Below are 7,510 nucleotides of genomic sequence, written 5' to 3'. Positions count from 1 at the left end.
AAAATTCGCATCTGTGGTGACTTCAAGTTGACTGTAAACCCGGTCCTTCACACAGTACAGTATCCTCTTCCGAGGATAGAAGATATTTTCGCCTCACTATCCGGAGGGAAACGTTTCACCAAAATTGACTTGGCACAGGCATATCTACAGATGGAGGTTGAGGAGGCCTCTAAAAAGTATCTCACGATAAACACACACAAAGGCCTGTACCAGTACAATCGACTGGTTTTTGGAGTAGCATCAGCTCCAGCTATCTGGCAAAGAGCTATGGAGCAAGTCCTGCAAGGGATTCCTTGCTACCTAGACGACATCCTTATAACAGGAGAAAATGACAACGAGCACCTTGCAAATTTGGAGCAGGTGCTCACTAGGCTGAGAGAACGGGGCCTACGAGCGAATCGCCCCAAGTGCGAATTTTTCCAAAATCAGATATCATATTGTGGCCACATAATTAATAATGAAGGGTTGCATAAGTCACCTGAAAAAAATGAAGCGGTTATAAAAGCCCCAGCACCTGAAAATGTTTCACAATTAAGGTAGTTCCTGGGATTAATAAATTACTATCATAAATTTTTACCGAACTTATCAACTCTTCTACACCCTCTTAATGAACTTCTACAAACAGGAGTGATTTGGAAATGGAACGAAGACTGTAAACGTGCCTTCCATAAATGCAAAGACTTAATCACATCCGAAGAAGTTTTGGCTCATTACAACCCATCACTGCCAATCAGACTGGCATACGATGCATCCCCTTACGGCATAGGAGCAGTATTATCCCATAAATTCCCTGATGGCTCAGAACGGCCGATAGCTTTTGTGTCACGCTCAGTAAACTCAGCTGAGCGTAACTATGCCCAAATCGACAGGGAAGCACTCAGCCTGGTATGGGGAGTGAAGAAATTCGACCATTACCTACACGGACAAAAATTTACCTTGTTGACTGACCATCAACCCCTCATCTCCATATTCAACACTAAAAAAGGTGTTCCCATTATGACAGCGCAAAGGCTACAGAGGTGGTCCCTTTTTCTAGGGGCACACCAATACAACATAGAATACAAAGGGTCAAAACAGCATGGGAATGCTGACGGTTTTTCGTGCCTACCGTTGCCAACGGTAGAAGAGTCACCTACAGTAGACCCAGTAGAGATGTTCCACTCTACCATAGTGGAATGTCTACCAGTGACAAATTCTGCCATTGAAAGGGAGACGAGAAATGACCCGACTCTCTCTCGGGTCTACGATTTAACAGTGAAGGGATGGCCAGCACATGGCGAACCACTGTTGCCAGCATTCTCGCAAAGAGAACGGCTGTTAGTGTGCCGAGGAACCTTGATGTGTGGATCCAGAGTGGTGATTCCACCCAAACTCCAGGATAAAGTGCTAAAGGAGCTTCACGAGGTGCATCTGGGTGGAGTGAAAATGAAGAACTTAGCTAGGGCATTTGTATGGTGGCCAGGTATCGATGGAGACATCGAAGAAATGACCAAGAGCTGCCTAGGATGCCAGAAGGTCCAAAACACTCCACCACAAGCCCCTCTACATCCATGGGAGTGGCCCTCATCTCCCTGGCAAAGGGTGCACATCGACTTTGCTGGTCCATTTATGGACTCAATGTTCTTAATCGCGGTTGATGCACACTCCAAGTGGCTGGAGGTAATGAAGATGTCCTCCACCACCACGGAAAAAACCATCACAGTATTAAGGACCATATTTGCCAGGAATGGGCTGCCAGAACAGATATGTTCTGATAATGGACCGCAATTTGTGTCCGATGAATTCAGAAAGTTCTTAAAAAACAATGGGGTTAAGCATTACACGTCTGCCCCATACCATCCCGCCACCAATGGATTGGCTGAAAGGTTTGTCCAGACCTTCAAGAAGGCCATAAAGGCCATGGGTAATGAAGACATAAAACTTCAGCACAAGGTGGATAACTTCTTATTCGCATACAGGAATGCAACACATGGTTACCAACCAAACTCCCGCCATGATGTTCTTCAATAGAAACCTAAGATGCCGGCTGGATTTGGTCAACCCCAATATCAGCAGGGACGTGGAGAACCGACAGTTTCAAGGCATGAATGAAAGGCCAACTAGAACCTTCCAGATAGGTCAACAAGTTTTGGCCCGGGACTACCGTACCGAGAAATGGCAGCCTGGAACTATCTGCACACGACTAGGACCACTGATGTATACCGTGGACATCGGAGAAAGCATAATAAGGCGCCATGCTGACCAAATCATAAAGTCATCCGAAAAGGGACAACCTACACCACAACTCTATACATCTAACGATGAAGTAGAGATACCCATACCTACCTCCGATCCGGTGATACTGGAACCCGATGAACCCGACACTGGCATTCAAGCCGAATCAGCCTTGCCAGAAGAACCTACTACACCACCAGAAACTACTACACCCCCGAGGCGTTATCCGGACCGAGTCAGGAAGCCTCCTGAGAGACTAACTTATAATTAATTAACTACAGCAATGTATATTATTTTGCTTATAACATGTAATTAATAATTACTTAAAATATGATGTACTGGTTAGCTAAAAGGGGAGGAATTGTGGTGTATGTGCCTTTAAGAGCCCCAGGTGTGCTGTAATGCCAGTAATTGCCACTCGGGCTATATAAGCCTGTATATTGTGTATATCCGTTAGAACCCCCCCAGAATTTGCTTAGTAAATACCTATGAACCAACTCCTGTCTTCAGTGTCTTTATCAACACACGGACACGACAGAGTCAGTACAAAGAAGGTTCACTCGGTTAATCCCAGGGATGAGCGGATGGACATAACAGGAGAGGTTGAGTCGATTGGGACTCTACTCATTGGAGTTCAGAAGAATGAGAGGCAATCTTATTGAAACATATAAGATTGTGAAGGGGTTGGATCGGGTGGATGCGGGGACGATGTTCCCGATGATGGGTGAAACTAGAACTAGGGGGCATAGTCTTAGAATAAGGGGCTGCTCTTTCAAAACTGAGATGAGGAGGAACTACTTCACTCAGAGGGTGGTAGGTCCATGGAATATGCTGCCCCAAAAAGCTGTAGAAGCTACATCATTACATAAATTTAAAACAGAAATAGACAGTTTCCTAGAAGTAAAGGGAATTAAGGGTTACGGGGAGCGGGCAGGAATTTGGACATGAGTCTAGGTTTGGATCGGACATGGCCCTGTGGGTAGCGGAGCGGGCCCAGGGGCCGTGTAGCCTGATCCTGCTCCTATTTCGTGTGTCTAATTCTGATAGATTCAGGAGATGATTCTGTGATAGTAGATTGGCGGTTAGGATCAGATCAGCCATGATCTTATTGAATGGCGGAGCAGGCTCGAGGGGCCGATTGGCCTACTCCTGCTCCTATTTCTTATGTCTATCTGTTCGTGCATGTGAGTAAGGGCGTGAAAATGGATCTGCCTATCAGTGCAATGTGTTTGGGCTTTGAAACAACATATTATTCAACTGTTGCAAGTTACTGTAATGTTCATAATGTAACACTGGAAATTGGGATCACTGTGGGACTGACTGCTTCTGTTGCCTGTGATAATAGGATTGAGGCCAGTTCGGTGTCTCTGAGCTCTATGAGTGATAATGTTCTTGCTGTGAGTGAGAAGGAGCTGCCTGCACTGTTCCTTGTGTGGAGGAAAGAGCCATTTATTCCGGCTCGTTGAAGTATTTTGCTCTGGGAATAACAAAGAGAACAATATTAGTTGTAGGATATGGACAGGTGCTGGGAGACTATAACAATAAAGTAATAATTAACGTGTTTGTTTATATAAAGTAAAGTATCTGGAGAGGGGAAACCGTGATACAAACAGTGTCATTGTCTGACTTCACTACAGTACAGCGGCACTCAGATTATCCACACCAGGGGTGTAGGACGGTTCTACAGTAAGTTATCAGCATCCAGACAAAACCCAAACCCAGCACTGGACCATAAATGGGACCATCCGATTGGCACACTCCAGGTTTATATCTCCCACTCCCACGGGAGCAGGTGTACAATGCTGAATCGCTTCCTGGAATAATTCCATAGGTAGCTGGGCTGCACATCTATTTTTTGCAGTATATTGAAACCGAGTTGAGGGCCTGAATAGTTAGCAGAGTGTCTCAGAGCCTGGATGCTGATGTATCTGAGGGAGCCACAATGTATCTCTCGATCACCAGCAACACGGTTCTGGAGAACTCAAAGGAAATAACCGATTTTTGAAATGTGTTCTTTCACACTTCTCACCTGCTGCCTGCAATCGATGCACGTTGTGAATCTCCGCACATCCTCACTGTCAGGCTGTGTTTCCTTGTTCACTGAACAATAACAACAGACACGGTGAGATTGGAACTGAATCAGGAACATTCACTGCTGATCTGGAGAAAGCAGCAATGATTTGAAAGTGCGAGGTGATTTACTTTCTATGTTACCTTACTCTGTACAGACACAGCCCGAGAATGGCCTCTTCCTTCCCCCACTCACTCCATGTTCCTGAACTAGTTCCTGTTCCAATCTGTCTCTTACAGACAATCCCCGGCTTCCGATGAACTTGCCCCAACTCAAAGCCCATCTGTGGACACAGTCCCAATGAGATGTGCTGCTGTGAGGAGGCTGCTGTTTGCTCCCTTACTCGGGCCCGTGATATCTCCGCTCCCTGATGTGTTCAGCGATCATCAGCCAAGCACAGAGGAAACGGCCCCCGCTGGCAGAGCTGGGGGAGGGAAGCTCGCATGGGCCCTTCCTGTCGCTTTAAACACTGTGCGGGGAGAGGGGGAGGTGCAGGCAAATATTTCAATGCTGAAGCCTGAAAGCTGGGGGCGGAGTTGAAGCTCAGAGGACGCTGTCTCTGCTCTGTCTGTCACTCTGATTCTGTCTCCTCCCAGCCTCTCTCACACTCTGCTTTTCTCAACCAGGCTTCATAAATACATCAGGACGGCGAGAGTTTATCATTCAGTTTATATTCCTGTGAGGAATCGTCATAACTGGAAGAGGTAAAGGAGGCAAAGGACTGGGAAAAGGCGGAGCCAAGCGCCACCGTAAAGTGCTTAGTGACAACATTCAGGGCACAAAACAAAGGCTCTTCTTAGAACCCCACACCGCCTGAGAGAGAGAGCAGCGCCCCAGGACCGGGAGCGGGGATATATTGGGGTGAGGAGTAGCTTCAGAATTATAAGGATTATGGGGTTACAAGTGACTCTTTGGCCCGGACCCTGTATTCTCCCCTCACAGTGAAATGCTCTTTTAGCCTTCCTGGGTGTCCATGCGCTCAGTGTTCTGTTTCCATTCAGCTTTTATATATCAGACAGATGGTGTGACGGGGAACCGGAGCTTTCCACCTCACAATAGGTTAAACCGAGCTGCTGTGACAAGAGGCCAACTTGTGAGATTATTCTCCTTCTGAAGTTTGCTTCCTGCACAGATACTGTCGGGGATTGTGAAATTCAGGGGTTTAAGTAAAGTCCTTGGATGAACTGTAATGACTCCAGTTCCAACTCTCGGAGCCCGCTGTAACCTGAGGCTACTTCGGATTGGTCGCTTGATTGGAATCCCATTTCCTTAACAAAATAAACTATTGGCCTCAATTGATCAGTTTTAAAATTAAGTTTGAAACATTCCACCAAATTCAAAAAGGAAAGATTTTATTTATAATTATTAAATTCAACCGAGACAGACATTAAATTGGGGCAGTTTCACTAATTTTCTGATAATTTCCTCACCAGATTGACAGGGCTTTAGCCGGAATGAATAAACTGACGGTGGCATAATGGTTAGCACTGTTGCCTCACAGCGCCAGGGACCGGGTTCGAATCCGGCCTCGGGCGACTGTCTGTGTGGAGTTTGCACGTTCTCCCCGTGTTTGCGTGGGTTTCCTCCGGGTGCTCCGATTTCCTCCCACAGTCCAAAGATGTGCGGGTTAGGTTGATTGGCTATGATAAATTGACCCTTAGTGTTAGGGGGATTAAATAGGTGGGGTTACGGGGATCGGGTGGGATATGTGTCGGTGCAGGCTCGATGGGCCGAAATGGCCTCTATCTGCACTGTGAGGTTTCTGTGATTCTGTGATTCTGTGAAATCAGTGCATTAAACAGGCGGCTCCTGCAGAGAGGCTCTGGGTGGCTCTTAAAGCAGCCGTTGTGATTTCCATATTTCTGTCAGTAAATTGTGGAGTTTTACTTGGAGCTGGCGTTCTTGGCCACCCCGTGCTTGGCCAGCTCCCCGGGCAGCACCAGACTCACGGCGGTCTGGATGTGTGGACACAATCCGCACTCTCCAAACTATTAGACGTCTTTGTCATCTACTGGCTGAAAGCGAGTGCTGTAACAAGAGACAATGATTCAGCAGAAACCATTTTGATTTCGACAGATTCCTCAGCACCGTGTTTATGTTCCGCTTAAATCCATTGCCAAGTAGATTATTAGTCAAGCTGAAAACTCCAAACAACCATTAAAAGCAGATGGACGCGCTCACCAGATTTTAGTGTGAACAGTGTGGTTGATCATTGAGTGTGGGATAGACACTTCCTCTGTCACTCTGGTACTATTTGGCAAGATGAGATTCACTTCTGAATATGGGACAGGTACTGTATCTGTCACTCTCTTGCACAGTGTGTTAGTGCGGGATTGACAAATGTGCATATGATAGTCAACGCATCTGTCTCTCTTTGCATTGTTAGTGGCAGATTGGATGTTGAAAAACGACAGATACTGTATCTGAGTCTAGTACAATGTGACATTTTTAAATTGTCTGGTGAGGCTAAACGAGATACTTTATCTGTCACTCTCTGGTACTGTCTCATTGTGGGATTGACAGGTGAGTATAGGAAATGCACTACCACTCACTCACTAGTACTGCTTGGGAGTGAGGGAATATTCCTTAATACAGGATACCAATTGTATCTGTTACTCTGTATCTGTGTGGCAGCGATTGATTATCAGGTGAGTGGGGGATAGATGACTTAATGGGCAAATCTGTGAATTTCAAAGTAGATTTTAAGATTTAACATGTTATCGTACATCGGAGATAATTGTGACCCATGGAACAGAACAGTAACCAGCCCTTTCAAAGATAATGTGGGTGGCTCTGAAAAGAGCCTTTGGGTTATTAGATTGAATCTTGTGCGGTTTACTTGCTCTTGGAGCTGGCAGTGCTGGATTTCTTGGGCAGCAGCACCGCCTGGATATTAGGCAGCACCCCGCCCTGAGCGATGGTCACCTTTCCCAGCAGCTTGTTGAGCTCCTCGTCGTTGAGGACGGCCAGCTGCAGGTGTCTGGGGATGATGCGGGTCTTCTTGTTGTCGCAGGCCGCGTTGCCGGCCAGCTCCAGGATTTCAGCGGTCAGATACTCGAGCACAGCAGCCATGTAGACCGGGGCTCCGGCACCCACACGCTCAGCATAGTTGCCCTTTCACAGGAGCCTGTGAACACGGCCCACAGGGAACTGCAGTCCGGCCCGGGATGAGCGAGACTTGGCCTTGGCCCGAGCTTTACCGCTGGTTTTTCCTCGTCCAGACAT

At 46.8% G+C, this 7,510-nt stretch overlaps 1 pseudogene; it reads right to left on the bottom strand.

Moving 5' to 3' along the window:
• Positions 1–7,109: 7,109 nt before the first annotated feature.
• On the bottom strand, positions 7,110–7,510 carry LOC147098424 (histone H2A type 2-C-like; annotated as a pseudogene).

This window comes from Somniosus microcephalus, chromosome 29, assembly GCF_052327205.1.
Source record: "Somniosus microcephalus isolate GS21.2 chromosome 29, FLI_Smic_1.0, whole genome shotgun sequence".
Classification (NCBI taxonomy): domain Eukaryota; kingdom Metazoa; phylum Chordata; class Chondrichthyes; order Squaliformes; family Somniosidae; genus Somniosus; species Somniosus microcephalus.
Note: the sequence above shows the minus strand (reverse complement) of the source record. Positions and strands in the feature narration are given on the sequence as shown.